Genomic DNA, 25,055 nt, shown 5'->3' with positions numbered 1-25,055 from the left:
GACTGAGCGGCTTCACTTTCACTTTTCACTTTCATGCACTGGAGAAGGAAATGGCAACCCACTCCAGTGTTCTTGCCTGGAGAATCCCAGGGATGGAGGAGCCTGGTGGGCTGCTATCTATGGGATCACATAGAGTCGGACACGACTGAAGCGACTTAGCAGCAGCAGCAAATGTAAATCAACAGATGAATGGATGAAGGAGATGTAGTACATGTACCCAATGGAATATTCAGTTCAGTTCAGTTCAGTTCAGTTGCTCAGTCATGTCCAACTCTTTGCGACCCCATGAATCGCAGCACGCCAGGCCTCCCTGTCCATCACCATCTCCTGGAGTTAACTCAGACTCACGTCCATCGAGTCAGTGATGCCATCCAGCCATCTCATCCTCTGTCATCCCCTTCTCCTCCTGCCCCCAATCCCTCCCAGCATCACAGTCTTTTCCAATGAGTCAACTCGTCACATGAGGTGGCCAAAGTACTGGACTTTCAGCTTTAGCATCATTCCTTCCAAAGAAATCCCAGGGCTGATCTCCTTCAGAATGGACTGGATGGATCTCCTTGCAGTCCAAGGGACTGTCAAGAGTCTTCTCCAACACCATAGTTCAAAAGCATCAATTCTTCCGTGCTCAGCCTTCTTCACAGTCCAACTCTCACATCCATACATGACCACAGGAAAAACCATAGCCTTGACTAGATGGACCTTTGTTGGCAAAGTAATGTCTCTGCTTTTGAATATGCTATCTAGGTTGGTCATAACCTTCCTTCCAAAAAAAGAATGAAATAATGCCATTTACAGCAACATGAACGGATTTATCAGAGAAGGCAATGGCACCCCACTCCAGTACTCTTGCCTGGAAAATCCCATGGACGGAGGAGCCTGGTAGGCTGCAGTCCATGGGGTTGCTGAGAGTCGGACACGACTGAGCGACTTCACTTTCACTTTTCACTTTCATGCATTGGAGAAGGAAATGGCAACCCATTCCAGTGTTCTTGCCTGGAGAATCCCAGGGACGGGGAAGCCTGGTGGGCTGCCATCTCTGGGGTCGCACAGAGTCGGACATGACTGAAGCGACTTAGCAGCAGCAGCAGAATGGACTTATATATGCGGAATCTTAGAAAATGATACAAATGAACTTATTTACAAAACAGAGTCATATAAAACAATCTTATGGTTACCAAAGGGGAAAGTGAGAGAAGGATAAATTGGGAATTTGAGATTAACATATACACACAACTATATATAAAATAGATAAACAACAAAGGCCTAGTGTATAGTACAGAGAAATATACTCAATATCTTGTAATAAGCTAAAATGGTAAAGAATCTGAAAAAGATATATATATACATATATATATATATATATAAAATATATGATATAGTGATAGCTTATGGTGAACCATGTTGAATTCGTGATCTCTGAAGAAGACTTAGCTTTGGGACTGTGGACCAGTCTGAATCACTCAAGAGCTTTTGTGTAGCAGAATTTTATTAAAGTGAAAAAGGGACAGAGAAAACTTCTGACACAGACATCAGAAGTGGGGTGCAGAGTGCCCCCCACTCACTAGTCTTATCAAGGCCTTATATACTTTTACCAGACCCATTCTCACAACATGCATGTTAAATTAACAAGATTAGAACTAACAATAGAAAGGTCTTACCAGGCTCACTCCCACAGCATATATCTTAAGATAACAAGATTAGTCAGAAGGTTCTTGTTAAGGAGAAACATGTCCTCAAGCAAGATACACTGTTATAATGACCAAGACAAAGCAATGTAGAAAAGAAAGTTTGTCCTTTTCTCTTCCTTGAGAACTCCAGACCCCTTCCTTTCTCGTCTTCCACCTCCACCTCTCCCTCACCCGCCTCCTCCTCCTCTTCCTCGGGGACCCCGGACTTCTTATCAACCTACCTAAGAATTGACTCTCAATATCATATATGACATATAATATATATCTGAGTAACTTTGCTTTACACCAGAAATTAACACAACATTGTAAATCAACTTCAGCTAAAAAAATGTAGGTTTCATCAGGTCACTTCTCTGCTCAGAATATCTGAGTGATTTCCCCATTTCTTTACAGTCAAAGTTGAAGTCCTTAAAATGACCCGTGAGATCCTCTGTGTCCTGCTTCTCCAAAACTCCTCTGCCACATACCCCATACTCTCCCCAGATTGCTTTCTGGCCACACTGGCCCTCCTGGTGGTGTTCCATCACTTGCCTGCCTCCCTCTCCCCACCCTCCTCTCCCGCCCTCCTCCACCTCCTTAGCAGTTGGTACTCTGCCTCAGATGGTCTTTCCACTGCATCAATACAGCTCATTCCCTCACTTTTTAGGCATTGCTTTTTCATGGAGTCCTTTCCTGACTGCTCTCTGCAGAACTACACTCCCTTAGAAGTAGAACTGATGAGTAAAAGAAAATAAGCATTTGAGTTCTGATAAATACTAGAGTATGACCAAATTACTTTCACTAATAATGTATAAGCATACAAGTTTCCCATAGGGCCTGGCCAATAGAGGCTGTTAAGAGCTTTGGAATCTTTTAACAATCACAGTGTTGTTTAATTTGTGTTTCTTTTCTCAAATTTGTGAGAATTTGAATATCAGTATAAGAGCCATTTGAATTTCCATTTCTGAGAACTATATGTTCATATTCCTCATCCACTTTTCTAAAAGTATTGGTCTTATTGATGTGTAGAAACTCTTTGTACATTACAGAAATGAGTACTTGGTTTGTGATAATAGCTAGAATTCTCAACTACAAATTGGCACTTTTTAACAAGGGTTGTATCATGTGCTGCTGCAGCTCTTGACCTTCAGCACTCCCTGAAAGGAGTTCAGTGTGGAGATCAGAAATGAGGCACTCTCTGTGCTAGGAAAAACTGGCAGAAAAGGCCTTCAGAGAGTTAAATATTTTCAGGAGAAGATTTTATGAGCCCGATGGTTGCATTTCATATCTAGAAAAGCGCTAAAATCATTAACAGAGACATCTGCTTCTTGTGACTAGCAGTAACCCTCTGCCAAAATGTGTGCATGATTGTGTACCCTTTTCCACCAGAGTCATATATAACACTGACCTCTCCCCCTGCCTCTTTGGATCAGTTTCTCAGGGCTATCTTACATGCTCTCTCCCAGGCTATCGTCCTCATTTTGCCCCAAATAAAACTTACCTCGCAACTCTCAAGTTGTGTATTTCTTTTCAGTTGACAAAATAAAATAACTCCAGTTTATCATCTGCTTTTTACTTTATTTATGGTGGGTTTTTCTATACAGAATTTTTAAAATTGAAAGTTTATTTCTTTAATATTTTCTTTTATGGGTTCTGCGTATTGTGTCATAAAAGCCCTCTCCCATTTGAGGTAACTTTTCTTTTTCTTTACATGTAAATCTTTTATACATCTGGAATTCATTTGGGTACAAGAAGTAAGATATATGTCTGACTTTGTTGTTTTTCTAGATAGACCCCCCATCTGCCTCCACACCATTTAGTAAGTGCTCCTTGGTTTCTTTGTTGACATGAAACGCCACCCAGAAGATTCTAGGGCAGACTTTGGTGCTTCTGAGCTGAGGTTGAGGTAACAGTGTTTCCTCTTTGCGAAACCTCTCTGGTCAGGCAGAGACCTCAAACTCACACTGCTGAGAACTACAAACAAGTCAGACCTGTCACACGCTGTGAGCCCACACCCAGAATGGGCACATATGACGTCTCCAAATTGCAGCCTGAAACGCTGTGAGCACATGATTTTCATCTAGTTGGTTTCTCCACTCCATGCACAGTCTCACTAATAATGTCAAAAGTTGGCAGGGAGTAGTCACGTGGTTCCGGTTGTTTGTTTTGCAGACTTACACCATCAACCTGTGAGGAAGACCTATACTTAAACCTGCCAAGTACTCTGAGCTATGGAGAAGAAAGGTATTGTGGAATCCTTGTGTTACCTTTTAGATTCCAAGCATGTTATTGTGACATCAACATTTTAGGCTTAATGAAGTTTTATTTCAATTTTTATAAATTCATTCCTCTGTGTTCAACTAGCTATGAAACAAGGGCACTGAGTGTGGATTCTGAGGGCTGAAGTTTTTGAGGATGGGATGGAATTTTTCATGTTTGCTGATGGCATATGAGACCACTGAAGCCAGTTTACCTGGCATCTATCCACAAGGGTGCTTTTTAAACCAGAACAATACAACTATTGTTCAGTGATAATTATATTGATAATGCTCACACTAAGATACTATGATATTTTGCTCTACCTTTTGAACTAAGTTCTGAATCATCAAAAATAATTATGAGAAGTATAATTTAAGTTTCAAGGTTATTTATTGGCTTGTGATCCTTAAGGGTTAGGAGTTTTGTTTAAGACACAGACAAGAGTGAGTTTAATCCTGATTCTTCCACCTTTTATCTGAGTAACTTTGAGCAACTAACCCAACTTCCGTAAGCCTTAATTTCCTCATATATAAAATGGTATTAGTAATAGTACTTATTGTTATAGGGATTAATAAGAAAATCCATTTAAAGCACAAATAAGGTACTTCTTTCCTATCTGATTGGCAAATATCAAGAAGATTAATAACACCTTTGGTGGTGAGACTCTGGTGGAGACATACTCTCATACAGAATATGTCTTGGGGGAGTGTAAATGCATCCAAACACCATCATGAGAAACGCTGGACTGGAAGAAACACAAGCTGGAATCAAGATTGCCGGGAGAAATATCAATAACCTTAGATATGCAGATGACACCACCCTTATGGCAGAAAGTGAAGAGGAACTAAAAGCCTCCTGATGAAAGTGAAAATGGAGAGTGAAAAAGTTGGCTTAAAGCTCAACATTCAGAAAACAAAGATCATGGCATATGGTCCCATCACTTCATGGGAAATAGATGGGGAAACAGTGGAAACAGTGTCAGACTTTATTTTTGGGGGCTCCAAAATCACTGCAGATGGTGACTGCAGCCATGAAATTAAAAGACGCTTCCTCCTTGGAAGGAAAGTTATGACCAACCTAGATAGCATATTCAAAAGCAGAGACATTACTTTGCCAACAAAGGTCCTTCTAGTCAAGGCTATGGTTTTTCCAGTGGTCATGTATGGATATGAGAGTTGGACTGTGAAGAAGGCTGAGCGCCAAAGAATTGATGCTTTTGAACTGTGGTGCTGGAGAAGACTCTTGAGAGTCCCTTGGACTGCAAGGAGATCCATCCAGTCCATTCTGAAGGAGATCAGCCCTGGGATTTCTTTGGAAGGACTGATGCTAAAGCTGGAACTCCAGTACTTTGGCCACCTCATGTGAAGAGTTGACTCATTGGAAAAGACTGTGATGCTGGGAGGGATTGGGGGCAGGAGGAGAAGGGGACGACAGAGGATGAGATGGCTGGATGGCATCACTGACTTGATGGACGTGAGTCTGGGTGAACTCCGGGAGTTGGTGATGGACAGGGAGGCCTGGCGTGCTGCGATTCATGGGGTCTCAAAGAGTCGGACACGACTGAGTGACTGAACTGAACTAAACTGAACAATATTTATCAAATACATATACATAACTCTGACAAGCATTCCCCTAGCTGGAATTTATTAAATAGATAGATATATTTGTAAATAAGCAAACTGATAACTGTATACAAATATTTAATGCAGCACTGTTATAATAAGAATAGAGTGGAAAAAAACTAAATTTCCATCTATTAAAGGTTTGTTCTGATGGACTTATGCAATCAAATATCATGCTGTAATAAAGAACAAGGAAATATTTATGTCACCAAATGGGATATTTGCAGGATATACTGCTAATCAGAAGAAACAAGATGTAGAACAGTATGTGAAAACAGGATGGAAATAAAGACACACACACACACATTTGTTTGTATAATCACAAAAAAGCTCAAGAAAAACACTTGAGAAAAGAATAGCATTGATTTCCTCTAAAGCTGCCATTTCCTGGTGGAAATTTTTAAAGAATTTCTTGAGTGTCCAGATAACTTTTCAGTATATATCTTTTCTGTCTTTTGATTGTACTCTTTGAATGTATAACTTATTTTTTTTAATTTGTTTTAATTGGAAGATAATTGCTTTACAATATTGTGTTGGTTTTTGCCATATATCAATAGGAATCAGTCATAGGTATATATATGTCCCCTCCCTCTTGAACCGGCCTCCCACCCCTCTAGGTTGTCACAGAGTACCAGGTGTGAGCTCACTGCATCACACAGGAAATTCCCACTGGCTATCTATTTTACATATGGAGATGTACATGTTTCCATGCTACTCTCTCAACTAATCCCACCCTCTCCTTCCCCCAAGGTGCCCACAAGTCTGTTCTCTGTCTGCCTCTCCATTGCTGCCCTGCAAATAGGTTCATCAGTACCATCTTTGTAGATTCCATATATATGCCTTAATATATAATATTTGTCTTTCTCTTTCTGACTTACTTCACTCTGTTTAATGTGCAGCTTACTTTTTAAAAAGTAAATAAAGTACACAGAACACTTGTGACACATCAGCATGCAACAAATATTAGTGCTTATTTAAAATTTCAACTTAATGGCAATTGATTATCTTCCACTAAAATAAAGCAACATGGATGGACTTATAGATTGTCATACTGAGTGAAGTAAATCAGAAGGAAAAATATCACGTGACATTCCTTATATGTAGAATCTAAAAAGACATGATACAAATGAACTTATTTACAAAACAGAAACAGACTCACAGACTTGGAGAATGAACTTTTGGTTGGCGGGGGGGAGGATGGGAGGAAGGGATAGTTTGGGAGTTAGGGAGTTAGGGATGGACATGACACAGTGCTATGTTTAAAGTGGGTAACCAACATGGACCTACTGTAGAGCACAGAGAACTCTGCTCAGAGTGGCAGCCTGGATGAAAGGGGAGTTTGAGGAAGTTGATTGAGACTACTGAGTTTGAAAGAATTGATACATGTATATGCCTGGCTGAGTCCTTTTGTGGTTCACCTGAACTATCACAGCACTGTTAATTGGCTATACTCCAAGACAAAATAAACAGTTAAAACTTTTTTAATTAAAAAAAATAAAATTTCAATTTAATGTTAATTAACTATCTTCCACTAAAATAAAGATGCCCAAATTTTAAAATCAGCTATTTAAAATTTTAAATACTACAAATTTCATAATATACAAATAATTTTAAACAATAAAATGTGCCTTACTATAAATTATGAAGGTGTTTCTTTTAGCTCATAAAGTCTCACAATCTGAGTTCATTATCATTTACATTTTCCATAAAGTTGTTAAAATATCTGTTTTTTTTCCCCCTAAATCATCATCAATATATTTATTTGAGGGAGAAAGGGTCAAATCTTATTAGGAACTTATATATATATGTTTATTTATTTAGGCTGTGCTGGGTCTTCGTTGCTGAGCCTGGGCTTTCTCTAGTTGTGCTGAGCCATGGCTACTCTTCATTGAAGTGCACGGGCTTCTCACTGTGGAGGCTTCTCTTTCTGCATAGAGCACAGGCTCTAGTCACATGGACTTCAGTAGTTGTGGCACACAGGCTTACAGCATGTGGGATCTTCCCTGACTGGGAATTGAACCTATGTTTCCTGCACTGGCAGGCAGATCACTCTCCACTGTACCACCAGGGAAGTCCCAGGACTTTTACACTGGATAGGACTAAGTTTGTGGCAGCTGGAGATCACTTAGTCCACCACTGTCCAACATGGCAATGGTAAGTACTCCTGATTGAGGGAAAAAGTTCATAAAAGGTATGACTTCATGATTATGGCAGTTTACAAATAGATTGGTGTGTGAAAATTAGAATAACCAGTTTAATTTTCCTCTTGTAGATTGTTCTTTTAAATAGGGCCCCAGTATTACTCACGTGAGTACACTCAAAGTGAAATAACTAAAGAAAAATTGAATGTTACACCTGTTTTGTTTTGCTGTGCTAACACAAGAGATGGACATTTTTGAGATCAGTGCCTTCCTTTGCCAGTATTCCCTTTCTTTAACAGTGTTTAGGTCAGTTCTTGTGGTAGGTCTTTAAAAATATTTTCAAAAGTTTAATAATTTTGATTATTTTTCAAATTAAAAAGTACTGAATTTTTTATGACATTAATAGATACAGAATTTTTAAGAATCTCATGTTTTTTTACCATAAGAACTTCTTTGAAGTTCAAAAGTTTCTCCCCAATTTTAGGAATTTTAGCTCAAAAGTTGAGAGATTCATGATACCAAATAAAATCTTGATTGGAAATCTATCTGTAACAGACTTTTCTAATTTTTGTTTTTCTCATTAACTTTTCTTTTAATTATAAATAATTTAAGCTACTTAGCAGTTCTCATAATGTATTTTTAAAATATCTGAATAATAATAAATTTAGTTTCATTACTTTGAGTACTTATGATAAAACCACCTGGCAGTAGCTGAAGAAGTGATCCCAATACTGGCACACTATTTTATTTAGGCTAGAACTGTTTGGAATTATTTGGAGAAGGCAATGGCACCCCACTCCAGTACTCTTGCCTGGAGAATCCCATGGATGGAAGAGCCTGGAAGGCTGCAGTCCATGGGGTCGCTGAGGGTCGGACATGACTGAGCGACTTCACTTTCACTTTTCACGCATTGGAGAAAGAAATGGCAATCCACTCCATTGTTCTTGCCTGGAGAATCCCAGGGACAGGGAGCCTGGTGGGCTGCCGTCTATGGGGTTGCACAGAGTTGGACACGACTGAAGCGACTTAGCAGCAGCAGAGTCACTGATCTGCCTAACACTTGGGTATTCAAAACTGCATAGGTAACCATATCCTGCGTGAAAGGCGTCACCATTAAACAGACAAGCATTTGACTAGGAGGCCATGTTCTGAGCAGTCACATGATTTCCATTCAGAAGGTGCCGCCAGTGTTAAGAAAAATAAAGTGAGCTTCCAGCAAAGACCTGGACAGGCTGGTGGCCTTGTGAAAGGGGATCACATTCTATTTACAAAGCAAGAGAGCAAAGGTCCCAGCTGGCCAGCAGGATCAGAGCCGGGGCTGATCCCAGAGATGTGAATGGGGGAGGTGGCACCTGACCTCACAACCCTTTGCTCATCCAACTTGGGCCTCCACAAGCCATTCTCTGGTCCCTGCACAAGAGAGACTCAGGAAATCTGCAAAGTAGGGAATTCTGCCTCAATTCCCCAGCCCTACCCCAACTTCCCGGGTCTAACAGTCATCAATCCACTGGTCGCAGCTTCAGCCCCACCCAACCCTGCTTCCAGAGAGATATAGGGGGAATATGGAAACCAGAGTCCAGCTGGTCTGGAGAATTTCTAGGTGCTGCTCCGTTGATCTGACAGGTGCCTGGAAATGATCAGGCCTCACCACAGTGGCCAGGCTCAGACAGCATGGTTTTTTGGGTGATTGATGTTTGGGTGATTTGTGAACTGAACTGAACTATGTTTGTTTTTATTGTTATTCAATCACTCAGTTGTGTCTAACTCTTTGCAACCCTATGAACAGCAGCACGCCAGGGTTCCCTGTCCTCCACTACCTTCTGGAGTTTGCTCAAACTCATGTCCACTCAGTCGGTGATGCCATCTAACCATCTCTTCCTCTGTCATCCCCTTCTCCTCCTGCCATCAATCTTTCCCAGCATCAGGGTCTTTTCCAGTGAGTTGGTTCTTCAACTGAGGTGGCCAAAGTATTGGAGCTTCAGCTTCAGCATCAGTCTTTCCAATGAACATTCAGGGTTAATTTCCTTTAGGATTGACTGGCTTGATCTCCTTGCAGTCCAAGGGACTCTCAAGAGTCTTCTCCAACACCGTGCTTCAAAAGCATCAATTCTTTGGCATTCAGCCTTCTTTATGGTCCAACTCTTACATCCATATGTGACTACTGGAAAAAACCATAGTTTTGACTATACAGACCTTTGTTGGCAAAGTGATGTCTCTACTTTTTAATATACTTTCTAAGTTTGTCATAGTTTTTCTTCCAAGGAGCAAGCGTCTTTTAATTTCATGACTGCAGTTACCATCAGCAGTGATTTTAGAGCCCAAGAAAATAAAGTCTATCACTAATTCTATTTTTTCCCCATTTATCTGCCACAAAGTGATGGGACTGGATGCCATGATCTTAGTTTTTTGAATATTGAGTTTTAAGCCAGCTTTTTCACTCTCCTTTCATCTTCATTGAGACACTCTTTAGTTCCTTTTCCGGCTCTGCTATAAGGGTGGTGTCATCTGCATATCTGAGGTTGTTGATGTTTCTCCTGGCAGTCTTGATTCCAGCTTGTAATTCATCCAGCCCAGCATTTCACATGATGTGCATTCTGCAAGTACGTTACGAGCAGGGTGGCAATTAAACCTTGATGTACTCTGTTCACAATTCTGAACCAGTCTACTGTTCCATGTCCGATTCTAACTCTTGCTTCTTGACCTGCAGACACGTTTCTCAGAATGTAGGCAAGGTGGTCTGGTATTCCTATCTTTTTAAGAATTGTCCACAGTTTGTTGTGATTCACACAAAGGCTTTAGCACAGTCAATGAAGTAGAAGTTTTTCTGGAATTCTCTTGCTTTTTCTATGATCCAATGGATGTGGGCAATTTGATCTCTGGTTCCTCTGCCTTTTCTAAATCCAGCTTGAACATCTGGAAGTTCATGGTTCACATAGTTTTGAAGACTAGCTTGAAAGATTTTGAGCATTACTTCCTGGCATGTGAAATGGGTGCAACTCTGTGGTAGTTTGAGCATTCTTTGGCATTGTCTTTCTTTGGGATTGGAAAGAAAACTGACCTTTTCCAATCCTGTTGCCACTGCTGAGTTTTCTAAATTTGCTGACATATTGAATGCAGCACTTTAATAGCATTATCATTTAGGATTTGAAATAGCTCAGCTGGAATTCCATCACCTCTACTAACTTTGTTCTTAGTGATGCGTCCTAAGGCCCACTTGACTTCACACTCACACTGCAGGACATTTGTCTCTAGGTGAGTGATCACACCATTGTGGTTATCTGTGTCATTAGTACCTTTTTTGTATAGGTCTTCTGTATATTCTTGCCATCTCTTCTTAATATCTTGTTTCTGTTAGGTCCATACCATTTATGTCCTTTATTATGCCCATCTTTGCATGAAATGTACTCTTAGTATATCTCATTTTCTTGAAGAGAGCTCTAGTCTTTCCCATTCTAGTGTTTTTTCTCTATTACTTTGAATTGTTTGCTTAAAAAGAAGGCTTTCTTATCTCTCCTTGCTATTCTTTGGAACTCTGCATTCAGATGGATATATCTTTCCTTTTCTCCTTTGCTTTTTGGTTCTCTTCTTTTCTCAGCTATTTGTAAGGCCTCCTCAGACAACCATTATGTCTTTTTGCATTTCTTTTTCTTGGAAATGGTTTTATCACCACCTCCTGTACAACGTTATGAACCTCCATGCATAGTTCTTCAGGCACTCTGTGTATCAGATCTAGTCCCTTGAATCTATTTGTCACCTCCACTGTATAATCATAAGGGATTTGATTTAGGTCATACCTGAAAGGCCTAGTGGTTTTCCCTACTCTTTTCAATATAAGTCTGAATTTTACAATAAGGAGTTCATGATCTGAACTACAGTCAGCTCCTGGTCTTGCTTTTGTGATTATAGAACTTCTCTATCTTCGGCTGCGAAGAATATAAGCCATCTGATTTTGGTATTGACCATCTGGTGATGTTCATGTGCAAAGTTGTTTCTTGTGTTGTTGGAAAAGGGTGCTTGCTATCACCAGTGCATTGTCTTGGCAAAATTCTGTTAGGGTTTGCCTGCTTCATTTTGTATTCCAAGGCCAAACGTGCTTGTTACTCCAGGTATCTCTTCACTTCCTGCTTTTGTATTCTAGTCTCCTATGATGAAAAGGACATCTGTTTTTGGTGTTAGTTCTAGAAGGTCTTGTAGGTAAGTCTTCATACAAGAGTTCAACTTCAGCTTCTCCATCATTAGTGGTTGGGGCATAGACTTGGATTACTCTGATATTGAATGGTTTGCCTTGGAAATGAACAGAGATCCTTCTGTTGTTTTCACATGATTCATTTTACTTCACAACAAAGCATGATCCTGATGCCACCCAGCAGAAAAGCAGACTGGAGCCTCAGACATGCTGGCCTTGCACACTCAGGTCCATCCAGCAGTGGGTCCAGGATTGGAACACTGGGGAGTGAGCAGGGAACCTGGCATGCAACCCACAGTCATTCACGGCCATGAGATTGCTGAGCAGCAGGAAGGGGTAGGTCAACATGCTGACTGAGACCCCATCACAAATTTAGGGTGGCTCTGGATAGCCAGGGCCTGGCTGAACTGGGAACCTGGATTGTGGTCTCATTGCCCAGCCCTCCTGGGATGTCCCTCATGCAGTCACCCGCCAGGTAGGCATTGATGAAGTGCCCAGCAGGTCCACAGGAAAACTGCATCTCCCAGGAGTTGAGGGGTTAAGCCCATAGAGAATCCCAGCAGCCCCTCTTTTATGAAAATCTTCCCCGTGGGGCTCAACTCTGGGCTGTCCTTGGCCCTCCGTCCACAGAACCAACTCTGCAGATGATGGAGATGATAGGCAGAGGGGCGGGCCAGCATGCGGGACACGACCTGCATTGGTGTCTCTAGGGGTCTCCTTCACCACTTCCGTTCAGAGAAGTCCTTGTGTCATCTGTGCTGGCAACCATCTCCATCTCAGTCAGAGGAAAAGCAGTCCTCATACCACCCAGGTCACAGTGGGGAGGGCGACAGACATCAGCCAGGGGCTCAGGCCTGGGAACAGCCTAGCTTCCCATCTGCTTGCACAGGGTCCACAGTGTAGATGAGGAAGCTTGGTGGGCAGAGGACCTTCCTCCCCAGCATGCTGGTCCCAATGGTGGGACCACTCATGACCTATCTTGATAAGAGACTTCACGTAGAGCAGCGGGTTCCTGAGCACTGCCTCACCCAGCACTGGGAAAAGAGCCTCGGTGGCCCAGGTGTTTTCCCTGGAGCCCAGCCTCGTGGATGCACCACAGGCCTGGGGTATGTGCTGGGGTGCCAGTGGCAGATGGGGAACCTGGGCCTGCATCCGCGCTGATACTCTGCCTCAGCTCTTGCTTGGGCTCCCCACTCCCCATAACTATCTGGTAACTGAGCACAGAAGAATTGATGCTTTTGAACTGTGGTGATGGAGTAGACTCTAGAGAGTCCCTTGGACTGCAAGGAGATCAAACCAGTCAATCCTAAATGAAATCAACCCTGAATATTCACTGGAAGGACTGATGCTGATGCTGAAGCTCCAATACTTTGGCCACCTGATGTGAAGAGCTGACTCATTAGAAAAGACCCTGATGCTGGGAAAGATTGAAGACAGGAGGAGAAAGGGGCAACAGAGGATGACATGGTTGAATGGCATCATTGACTCAGTGGACATAAGTTCAAGCAAACTCCAGAAGATGGTGAAGGACAGAGAAGCCTGGCCTGCTGCAGTTCATGGGGTCACAAAGAGTCAGACATGACTTAGTGACTAAACAAAAACAAAAGTTTTAAAAATCTACTAAATGTCCACTGACAGAGGAATAGATATAGAAGATGTGGTACATATACACAATGGAATATTACTCAGCCATAAAAAGAATGAAATAATGCTAGGCAGAGAAAGACACATACTACATGATATCATGTATACATGGATTCTTTAAAAATGGTACCAATGAAATACTTAAAAAATAGAAATAGAATCACAGATAAAGAAAACAAATTTATTATTACCAAGGTGGACAGTGGGGGAGGGATAAATTGGAAGATTTGGATTGATATGTACATACTACTATACGCCAAAGAATTGGTGCTTTTGAACTGTGGTGTTGGAGAAGCCTCTTGAGAGTCCCTTGGACTGCAAGGAGATCCAACCAGTCCATTCTGAAGGAGATCAGCCCTGGGATTTCTTTGGAAGGAATGATGCTAAAGCTGACACTCCAGTACTTTGGCCACCTCATGCGAAGAGTTGACTCATTGGAAAAGACTCTGATGCTGGGAGGGATTGGGGGCAGGAGGAGAAGGGGATGACAGAGGATGAGATGGCTGGATGGCATCACTGACTTGATGGACGTGAGTCTGGGTGAACTCTGGGAGTTGGTGATGGACAGGGAGGCCTGGCATGCTGCGATTCATGGGATCACAAAGAGTCAGACACGACTGAGCGACTGATCTGATCTGATCTGATACATAAAATAGATAAGAACCTGCTGTGTAGCACAGGGAACTGTACTCAGTACCCTTTAATGGCCTATACTGGAAAAGAATATAGAAGAGTGGATACATGTATATGTATAACTGAATCACTTTGCTGTATAGCAGAAACTAATACAACATTGTAAATCAACTATTTGTTGTTCGTTGTTCAGTTGCTCGGTCATGTCCGACTGTTAGTGACCCCACAGACTGCAGCACGCCAGGCTTCCCTGTCCATCACCAACTCCCAGAGCTTTCTCAAACTCATGTCCATTGAGTTGGTGATGCCATCCAATCATCTCATTTTCTGTTGTCCCCTTCTCCTCCAGCCTTCAATCTTTCCTAGCATCAGTGTCTTTTCCAAAGAGTCAGCTCCTCGAATCAGGTGGCCAAAGTATTGGAGCTTCAGCCTCAGCATCAGTCACTCCAATGAGTATTCAGGATTGATTTCCTTTAGGATTGACAGGTATTGATCTCCTTGCAGTGCTAGGGACTCTCAACAGTCTTCTCCAACACTACAGTTCAAAAGCATGAATTCTTTGGGGCTCAGCCTTCTTTGTGGTCCAACTCTCATAACCATACATGACTACTGGAAAAACCATAGCTTTGACTATATGGACTGTTGTTGGCAAAGTATTGTCTCTGCTTTTTAATACACTGTTTAGGCTTGTCATAGCTTTTCTTCCAAGAAGCAAGTGTCTTTTAATTTCATGGCTGCAGTCACCATCTATAGTGATTTTGGAGCCCAAGAAAGTAAAGTCTGTCACTGTTTCCATTTTTTCCCCATTTATTTGCTATGAAGTGATGGGACCAGATGCCATGATCTTAGTTTTCTGAATGTTGAGTTTTAAGCCAGCTTTTTCACTCTCCTCTTTCACCTTCATTAAGAGGCTGTTTGGTTCCTCTTTGCTTTGTGCCAAAAGACTGGTGTCATCTGTATATGTGAGGTTATAAGTCCTTTTGGAGGAGGTCCTAACTGTTAGCTCCACCGTAGAGCCACTGAGCTGACGATCCACAAACTGGAGAACAATGATAAGAAAGAGGTTCTTGCCCTGTTGGAAAAGTTCTAGGGCCCACAATGGATTTCCCAACCTGGGAATTTGGCAAAGAGACTGAGAACCCCCAGGGAATTTGACTTTGAAGGCTGGTGGGATTTGATTTCAGAACTTCCACATGACTGGGACTCTTGGAGGGCACAACAAAACCTTGTGTGCACCAGGACGCAGAAGAAAGGAGCAGTGACCCCACAGGAGACTGAGCCAGACTTACCTGGGAGTGCTGGGAGTCTCCAGCAAAGGTGTGGGTGACAGTGGCCTGACACGGGGTCAGGGGCACTGCCTACAACAGTCCTGGGAGCTGCAGTGTGCTGGCATAAGTCCTTTTGAAGGAAGTTGCCATTACTGCCATTGCCTCTATCATAGTTTGGCCTTAGGCCAAACTATAGGGAGGGAACATGGGCCCACCCATTAGCAGAAAATTGGATTAAAGATTTACTGAGCCCACCAGAGCAAGACCCAGTTTTCCCCACAGCCAGTCCCTCCCATCAGGAAGCTTTCATAAGCCTCTTATCCTCATCCATCAGAGGACAGACAGAATGAAATCAACCATACTCCAATAAAAATTATTAAAAAAAATCTCCTTAGGCAAAGAGCATGACTAGAAGGAAAAGTTTTCCACATACAAATGAAAATTTCTCATGAGTTAGTCTTTGAACAATTAAGAGTTTTGGTATTATTTAAACTTCTCTCAAACATTATTAGATTTTGGAGAAGGAATGAAAATACTGTGTGTACTCTAGAATTATATATTTATATATAGCCAAGTTTTGCTTATAGTTGTGAGTTTTGAGCAAATCTGGGTGAAATTGTGAGTTCATGGGGAATTCTTTTTCTGTTTGACTTTGATGTATTTAGACCATTATTCTGCACTAGTTTTTTCCTCAATGAACTGAGCATTGAGGTCCTACTCTTATCAGATGTCCTGCTATTAACCTTCCACCATGTTTTCCCCCATGCTTTGGGAATAACAGCTTCTCTTCTTTCTCTGGCTTTTAATTTTTTAAATGGAAATCATTTTTAGGCCATGCCATATATATAATATTAACAGGTGTCCCCAGACTCTAGTCTCTTAGCCTGGTGAAGTATTTTCTGGAATTTAAGAAGACTTAGATCAAATCGCACCTCCCCTATAAAATTGTTAGAGAACTCCAAAGTCTAATATTCCAATTTTTTCCCACAGTGTCTTGAATATATACATATTATTATGTATATGCATTATTATACATAAATTGCACATATATTATCATGATTTGTCTCTTTTAGAAAACATTGAACTCCTTAAAAACAGCAACTCTGTTGTTCTTATAACGATGTTGGCTGAATAACAACAGTTTTTTTTCCCAGTAGATGTTGTACTGCTAATGGAAATACTTCAGCAAATATTATCACTCTATTATATATGAGTATCTTATTAGCTATAAAAGTAAACCAAAAGAATAGAGTCCTCATCCAACATGTATCAAGATTCTGAGTACAGAGGAATTCTATTTTCCTAGATCTAGTTGCAATTTAGTTGTGTACTAAATAATTATGATCTAAATTCTCCATTTGAAGCTTAAAAGCTTTTTTATTTTTTTAATGACCTGAATACACGGCCTCTTTTCAACAGTGTGATCCAATAGTCACTTTTAAGGGATTATTCAAGAAGCGACTGAATCTGTTGGCTCATGTTTTTTTTTTCTCAAAAGCAACAATGATAAAACTGTCATCACTAATAACAAAAACAAAATTCTTATTATTGGCAGATACTCCCAAACATCCAGATAGGAGAAGAACAATGCCCTTGGGGACCTTGGAGGCATGTCTCATGGCCTGACAGCTCGACATCATGGTCTTGGGGTACTTCTTTAATGTCTTATACTCCATTTCCTCCTCTGTGAAAAGGGATCCAAACACCAGCCTCACAGTTTTATATTAACAATAAAAGCTGACCTTTTTTGGATGATGCTCTGTTGTATGAATTTCTGGAGCAATCATCAGAGTTCCAGGATTTAAATAGATCCATCGTTGTGATCTGAAAAAAATCAAAACCCTCTCTGAAACCTTTCTTCTTAGCAAGGTGAGATATTCCATTCTGTGGGCGAAAATACAAAATCAGCTCTTTGCTTTTGGTGTGCAGTCCAGGGCACTTGAATGACTCTTCTCTCAACTTCATAGAAATCCTTCCTTTCCCATTGTTGCTTCCCAAATCTTGATGATGAAGCCACAGCACAGCACCAAAGCCTAGCTGAAACCACAAAACAATCAACAGGAATTGTATAAAGAATATGATAACCATTAAACCCTAGCTTCACTAAACATAATCAAATTCAAAGTCCTTCAAATTTGAATTCTAGGAACCTATTCCCTTCAATAGATACTACTATTCTGCCCACCTGTAAAAATGACATAACAGTATGTTCATTTGTTTATTTGTTTTTGAGGGTCAAAATAAGAGAAGGAATTCGGAAGTAGTTCATTCTATATTTTTGGTATTATCAAGAATGCCTTTAGTCAAATACGGATGAGAGTGCTGGACCATAAAGAAGACTGAGCGCCGAAGAATTAATGTTTTTGAATTGTGGTCCTGGAGAAGACTCTTGAGAGTCCTGTGGACTGTAAGGAGATCAAGCCAGTCAACGTCCTTAAGGAAATCAAACCTGAATATTCATTGGAAGGACTGATGCTGAAGCTGAAGCTCCAATACTTGGCCATCTGATGTGAAGAGCTGACTCATTTGAAAAGACCCTGATGCTGGGAAAGATTGAAATCAGGAGGAGACGGGGATGACAGAGGATGAGATGGTTGGATGGCATCACTGACTCAATGGACATGAATTTGAGCAAACTCAGGGAGATGGTGAAGGACAGGGAAGCCTGGCGTGCTGCAGTCCATGGAGTTGCAAAGAGTTGGATATGACTGAACGACTGAATGGCAAGAGCACATTCTATAGATAGAGAATAACTTACAAAATGTATAGGAGCCTAAACTGCTTTATAATATCAGGTCAAAACTGAGTTATGCAAGAATAAACCAAGTCCAGCACTAACGTCATGAGGAGCTCAAAGCCCTTTACATATCTTGGTGTTTCTTACACAATATTTAAAACTTGTAGGTTTAAAGATAGAGTGTTAGGTTTTATCTTTCTAGTATTGGGTTGGTCAAAATGTTTGTTCGTTTTTTTCTGAAGATGGTTCTAGTTGTGCTTAGTTGTCTTTAACTTCATTGAAAACAATTTTGTTAAATTGTATTGTGATCGCTCTCATATTAGCATGCATTAAAAAAAAACTTATCAAAATTGGTGAATTTTTGTGTACCCATTTTAAGATTGAAGATGGAAGAAAAAAGCAACATTTTGGCATAAAAGCATAAAAGCTTTATTATTTCAAGAAAGCTAAAAATATAACTGAAACACAAAAAAAGATTTGTGCAGTGAATGGAGAAGGTGCTGTGACTGGTCAAACATGTCAAAAGTGGTTTTTGAAGTTTCATGCTAGAGATTTCTCTCTAGATAACACTTCATGGTCAGGTAAGCCAGTTGAAGTTGACAGCAATCAAATCATTAATTGAGAACAATCAATATTATACCATGCGGGAGACAGCTGACATACTCATAGTATCCAAATCAAGAGCTGAAAATCATTTGCACAAACTTGGTTATATTATTAATAATTGCTTTGATATTTGGCTTCCACACAAGTGAAAAAAAGCCTTCTTGACTGTATTTCTGCATGCAATTCTCTACTTAAAGGTAATGAAAATATTCTGCTTTTAAAATATACTGTGATGGGTGATGAAAAGTGGATAATGCACATAATGTTGTGAAATAGCGTATTTCCTGCGTATCTGTAAATAAGGATGTCATAGCCATCAGCTATCCTTGGCCTTCCAAAGGTAAATTTCTGGGCCTGGAGTGCCCCCAGGAAGAACAATGCCTGCTATGTGGCAGCCAGTGAACCACCTCAAGCTGCCACTCCTCCCTACACCAAACGAGAAACTAAAGATGTAAAAAATCAAATCACAAGATACTGATCCAGATAACTAAGATACACATAAAAGAAATGATTTCAGTAAGCCCAGACTTGTACATCTTCCCATACATAAAAAACCCACTAAATTCCTTAACTTGAAATATCTGGTTGTCCTTAATTAATAATAATGTTTTGATGTTCAGACTACCTGCCTCTTGTTACAAACTTCTGTATAACCTGATTCACCCTACCCCTGCGTCCTCAGAAAGTTCTCTCAGGGTCACTTGTAATGCTGTCTGTTGGGGTTAAAGTCCTAAAATTGCCACCAAATAAAACATAACTCACAACATTTAGGTCTTGACTATTTTTTACCTTGGCAGTGTGGAACGTGGATTCCCTGGTGGTCCAGTGATCCAACTCCTGAGCCCAGGCACTGCAGTCACTGAAGCCTTCACACCTAGAACCTGTGCTTTGCAACAAGCAAAACCAGCCACTGTGATGAGAAGCTCACACACCACAATGAGGAGTAGCCACCACTTGCCACAACTAGAGAAAGTCTTTGTGCAGCAACAAAGACCCAGCACAGCCAAAACTAATAAAATACATTTTAAAAATAATGTGGAACAGAAGAGATTGTGGGTTAAGCAAAATGAAACACCACCAACCACACCAAAGGCCAGTATTCATCTAAAGAGGGTGATAGTGTATATATGGTGGGATTGAAAGGGAGTCCTCTATTATGAACTCCTCCTGGAAGACCAAAGGATTAATTCCAACAAGTACTACCCTCAGACCAACTGAAGGCACCTCATGAAAAGTGTCCAGAAGTAGTCAACAGAAAACACATAATCTTCCATCAGGATAACTGAAGGCCACGTATTTCTTTGACGACCAGGCAAAAACTGTTACAGCTTGGGTACGAATTCATCCCCTGTATTCACTGAGCCTTTGAATTTCCATTTATTTTGGTCTTTACAAAATTCTCTTAATGGAAAATTTTTCAATTCCCTGGAATACTGTAAAAGGCACCTGGTATTAATAGTCACTCAGTCGTGTCTGATTCTTTGTGACCTCGTGGACCGTAGCCAGCCAGGCTCCTCTGTCCATGGGATTTTCTCAGTAGCAGTAGTGGAGTGGGTTGCCATTCCCTTCTCCAGGGGATCTTCCTAACCCAGGGATTGAATGTGGGTCTCCCACACTGCAGGCAGATTCTTTACTGTCTAAGCCACAGAGCCCTGGCTTGCTATTAATAGTTCTTTGCCCAATAAGAGAGGAAGTTTGGGGAACATAGAATTATGAAGTTGAGTGAAAAGTGACAAAAGGTAGTGGAACCAAACTGAATATATTGTTCAATAAAGTTTTTGGTGAAAATGAAAAATGTGTCTTTTCTTTTTACTTAAAAAAGCCAAAGGAAATTTTTGACCAACCTGATACATAGTGAATTGGCTTTGGAGTCAAACTGGGCAACTTTTGTGACCTCACTGGCACTTATTTGTCTGATAATAGGATGTTAATATCCCCTATGACACAGTTAAGTTGAAGACTGAATAACATTCATTATGTAAAGCACTTAGCACAGAGCCTGGCACATGGCAGTGAATAGTAGGTGCGAGTTATTATTTTTGTGATAATTATAAAATCCATGTCGAGGAAGTCCTTTTAGATAAATGTAAACTGGATTTCAACAATGGTTTTTTGGGTTCACATCAGTGTATCATTGGTTCTGCTCTATCAGAGAACTACACATTTTGCAACTGAAAAGTTAAAATTAATCTTATTTCTCCTCAGAAAAGGAATAGACATAGACCTCTTACTTGGTGTCATTGTCAACTGATCATCAGTAACGTTTTTGTTGTGTCACCTCCAGCACCTAGAAGAATGTCACACTGGGAGTCCTCAGGCCGGGAGTCCCAGGCACCATTTCTGTCTGTGGGATGATTTCTGCTCGTGGCAGACTCTGCTGTCCCCTGGTGGCCTCTGCTGTCTTCCATTGGTTCAATGTTCCAGGTCAGAAAACCAAGTTATTCTTATAGAGTCGTACATATAGTAGGCAGAGCCCGTGAATTGCCTTTCCATTCTTGTAGTGGAATCAGCCATTTCTCTATGTGGTTCAGAGCAGGGGCCCTAAGTCAGTACTCTCTCCCTCACATTACCACCTCATGAACACCAGCCCTCCCCTCCAGGAGCAGAATTGTGTTGTCTCCTTAAAGAGTTACATGTTGACCAGTTCCAATTTTGCTGTCAGTTCAGTTCAATTCAGTTCAGTTCAGTCGCTCAGTCGCGTCCGACTCTTTGCGACCCCATGAATCGCAGCACACCAGGCCTCCCTGTCCATTACCAACTCCCGGAGTTCACTCAAACTCACGTCCATCGAGTCGGTGATGCCATCCAGCCATCTCATCCTCTGTCGTCCCCTTTTCCTCCTGCCCTCAATCCCTCCCAGCATCAGAGTCTTTTCCAATGAGTCAGCTCTTCGCATGAGGTGGCCCAAAGTATTAGAGTTTCAGCTTAGCATCAGTCCTTCCAAAGAACATCCAGGGCTGATCTCCTTTAGAATGGACTGGTTGGATCTCCTTGCAGTCCACGGGACTCTCAAGAGTCTTCTCCAACACCACAGTTCAAAAACATCAATTCTTTGGTGCTCAGCTTTCTTCACAGTCCAACTCTCACATCCATACATGACCACTGGAAAAACCATAGCCGTGACTAGACAGACCTTTGTAGGCAATATAATGTCTCTGCTTTTCAATATGCTATCTAGGTTGGTCATAACTTTTCTTCCAAGAAGTAAGCGTCTTTTAATTTCATGGCTGCAATCAGAGCCTGACTTAAAACATCTAAGATCTTGAAGCTTTCTCCCCAAACCCTGGTGTCCTTCCTGATTTCTTGTCTTTGACAACATGCTTGGGTGCCAAGGTTGTCTGTGTCCTTGTCACAGCCTATAACCATGCAAATGTATAAACACAAATTTATTTTTTCATAACTCACCTTTAAGTTCAATTTTGAATTGTCTATTCCAAAGGGTTGGTGATACCATAATCTTTGCCAATTTCTGGTATCCCACCTTTCCCCACCACCAAGGTTGGATCTAAATTTGAGAATGTCTAGTGTGGCGGCAAGTGTTTAGGTTGGGACCTCTGGTTCCCAATGCCATCTGTCTACATGGGCATACAGTGAGAAACTCAGCATCCTAACCCAGTCATTGGTTCTTCCAGCCTCTACCGGGCTCAGAGTTCCTTTCTGCAAGCTCCCATCTAAGAAAGAAGGTGTCTCCTCTTCCAGGAGGAGAAGAGGGCATCAGAGGATGAGATGGCTGGATGGCATAATCGATAGAATGGACATCAACTTGGGTAAACTCCGGGAGATGGTGAGGGATAGGGAGGCCAGGTGTGCTGCAGTCCATGGGGTCGTGAAGAGCTGGACACGACTGGGAAACTGAACAACAGCAAGCTCCAGGGCACACTGACAAATACAGGGATGTTGTTTTGCTCACTCTCCAAGTTAAGGATCCTTTACACCGGTCCACTTCTACCTTTCCTCTTTCTCCCCACTTTCTACCATCTACAACCTCCTCTTTCTCCAGCACAAGAGGGGAGTTTGTTTGTTTCAGTTTTTTTCTGTGAGTGGAAAGCCATGCTCTTACAGAACATGTTTTATCCACATCTCTTGCTCTGCCAGTTTTTTTTTTGTTCCTGTAAGCCAAGCCTTTGGCAGTATGAAAGCCAGGACGGACTCCTTTTATTCTCTCCTCTGTTTTCTTTCTCTGCATCTTTCCCTTAAAGCAATAAATAAGCACAGGATACCTAGCTGCTTGTTTGGGGTGGAGTCATGCACAAAAACATTGAAAGAAGATAATACTGGTTAGGGGAGGCAATCTGTTAATATTATCTTACCACACTAGGAACAGACAGAAACAGTAACAGGGCTCTTAGGAATAATATCCCTCCCTCTCTCCGAACGAAATTGTGTCCTTAGCCTTAAGAAATAGTGCATAGTCAACTGAGTCCTTTTGCTGTCCACCTGAAACTATCACAACATTGCTAATTGGCTATACTCCAACATAAAAAGAAAGTTATAAAAATTATATATATATAGAGAGAGAGAGAAAGAGAGAGAGAGAGAAATAATTCATAGTCTTGGTGCTGTTCCTTCCTACACATTGGGCAAGACTTCAGAACTCAGAGTCCTGTCTTAAGCAGACTGACAATGAGACAGGTTGTCTTCTAGGATAAGGATTTATCAGTTCTGGAAAGATTTTCAAAGGTAGATTCTGTTAATCCAGTTGGTTCTAGGAATATGGCAGTTTATATAAAGTTGTGACTTTACTGTGAAAAATCTAGACAGAATGTGAGTAACATTTGGATTCGTCTTTTACACCCAGAAACCTGTATCAGAGAATTACGTTGCATTTTCTGACAATGCAGAGGCATCCTCAAAGCAATTTGCTTCTTTCATTTGAAGTATTATTCAAAATTGATATTAGTAACTTTTAATATTAGTAATTAACTGTAATATAGTATTTAGTAATATCAACGTTGATATTAGTAATTATAATAAAGTATTAGCTATTTATGGTTAATCATTGCTTACACTTGAGTACTTACTATGTGTCTGAAACTAAAACACCTAAATAACTTATTTACTCCTCATAAAAACATTAGAAAATACATATTGTCTTAACTTACAGATAAGGAAACTAAGACACAGAGAGGCTAAGTAACTTTTCGAAAATCACAAACTGCTATTAGAGATTCAACCCCAAGTAGAAGTGCTTAGCTATGCTGCTTAGTTAATGGTAATGATAATCAACCATAATAACGGAAGATTATAGTGCATGAAAGACTACTTTTGGAATAAGCTAAAAGCTGAGTTTAAGCTCGTAGATTAGAATAAAAATTTTACTTAATCATTTGATATTTGTGAGAAAAAGTCTAAGCTACCAATTTGTAGTTCTGAAATGAGGTTGGGTTAAGGAATAATTTATTTTGACTCTATCAAGCGGCCTTAGAGGTTATGTGCTAAGTAATTTCTTCTGGATATTCAGGGAACCACAACGGATAAACACCATGAAACTGAAGGCCACTAATGCATAAAAGAGTAACATTTTACATTAACTTCAATGTGCTGGAATTTGAAAGGATCAGTACGAGGAGCTGATACAGGAACTCTTCCCGCATTGTACATAAAGGCATATGAAAATGAAATTTCTTGACATTTTCCTATAAACATTCTCAGGGCCTGACACTGTGAGAAGTGTTGAGGTTAGAAAGAAGAACACCAAATTCTTGTCTTCGTGTTGAACGGGAGAAGACAGATGAATAGGTCAATAAACCATTAGAATATTATCAAGTGGTAAGGACCATAGCACCACTCTTCTCCAGAATTAAGCTTTATCAAGAAGTTAAGTGTGAGGTCATGCAGCGAAATCAGAAGCTTGAATACAGCTCCCCAGGGAAAGCGGGCGATCTATAAGGCAGCTGAACCAGGAATCTTCGGCCTGGCCTCCTGCCACTGCTCACACGGCCAAGTAAGAGAATCGATTTACAACACGGCCGCCACCGCACAGGGATCAGCGACTCGCCGCCGCTAGCTGCGCCGCCAGGAGGGTACTGAGGCCCACCGTCTCCACCCTCTGACGACCCCCGATGTGAGCATTTCCAGCCCTGTTTCGCAGACAAACGGATTTTCAGACAGCCGGCCCTTCGCCTGAGAGCGGAGCCCCGAGGTGGAGCGCAGCCTCGAGGTGGAACGGGGTGACAACCTGACAACGCTCTCCCAAAACACGAGCGACAGGAATAAAAACAACTGCCTACAGCTTCAGTGAACCAGAAAAGAGGAGAAACCGGGCTCACAAAGCGCAGAGCCAGCCGCGCGG

At 41.2% G+C, this 25,055-nt stretch overlaps 2 long non-coding RNA genes and 1 pseudogene across 2 annotated transcripts; 1 reads left to right on the top strand and 2 right to left on the bottom strand.

Annotated features, from left to right (window-relative positions):
* The first annotated feature begins 3,786 nt into the window (after nt 1-3,786).
* LOC112579947 lies at nt 3,787-19,760 on the top strand. The gene is made up of 4 exons (XR_003104288.3): nt 3,787-3,911; nt 7,590-7,702; nt 16,976-17,069; nt 19,561-19,760. It is a non-coding gene; the product is annotated as an uncharacterized LOC112579947 (long non-coding RNA).
* Nucleotides 12,020-13,053, bottom strand: LOC112579946 (annotated as a pseudogene).
* LOC102408506 lies at nt 16,778-19,691 on the bottom strand. Its single transcript, XR_003104286.2, has 2 exons — nt 19,553-19,691; nt 16,778-17,457 (listed from the first exon to the last, which is right to left on the bottom strand). It is a non-coding gene; the product is annotated as an uncharacterized LOC102408506 (long non-coding RNA).
* Nucleotides 19,761-25,055: the final 5,295 nt, after the last annotated feature.

Source organism: Bubalus bubalis, chromosome 17 (assembly GCF_019923935.1).
Source record: "Bubalus bubalis isolate 160015118507 breed Murrah chromosome 17, NDDB_SH_1, whole genome shotgun sequence".
Lineage (NCBI taxonomy): Eukaryota > Metazoa > Chordata > Mammalia > Artiodactyla > Bovidae > Bubalus > Bubalus bubalis.
The sequence above is the reverse complement of the archived record's forward strand: the minus strand, read 5'-3'. Positions and strand labels throughout refer to the sequence as shown.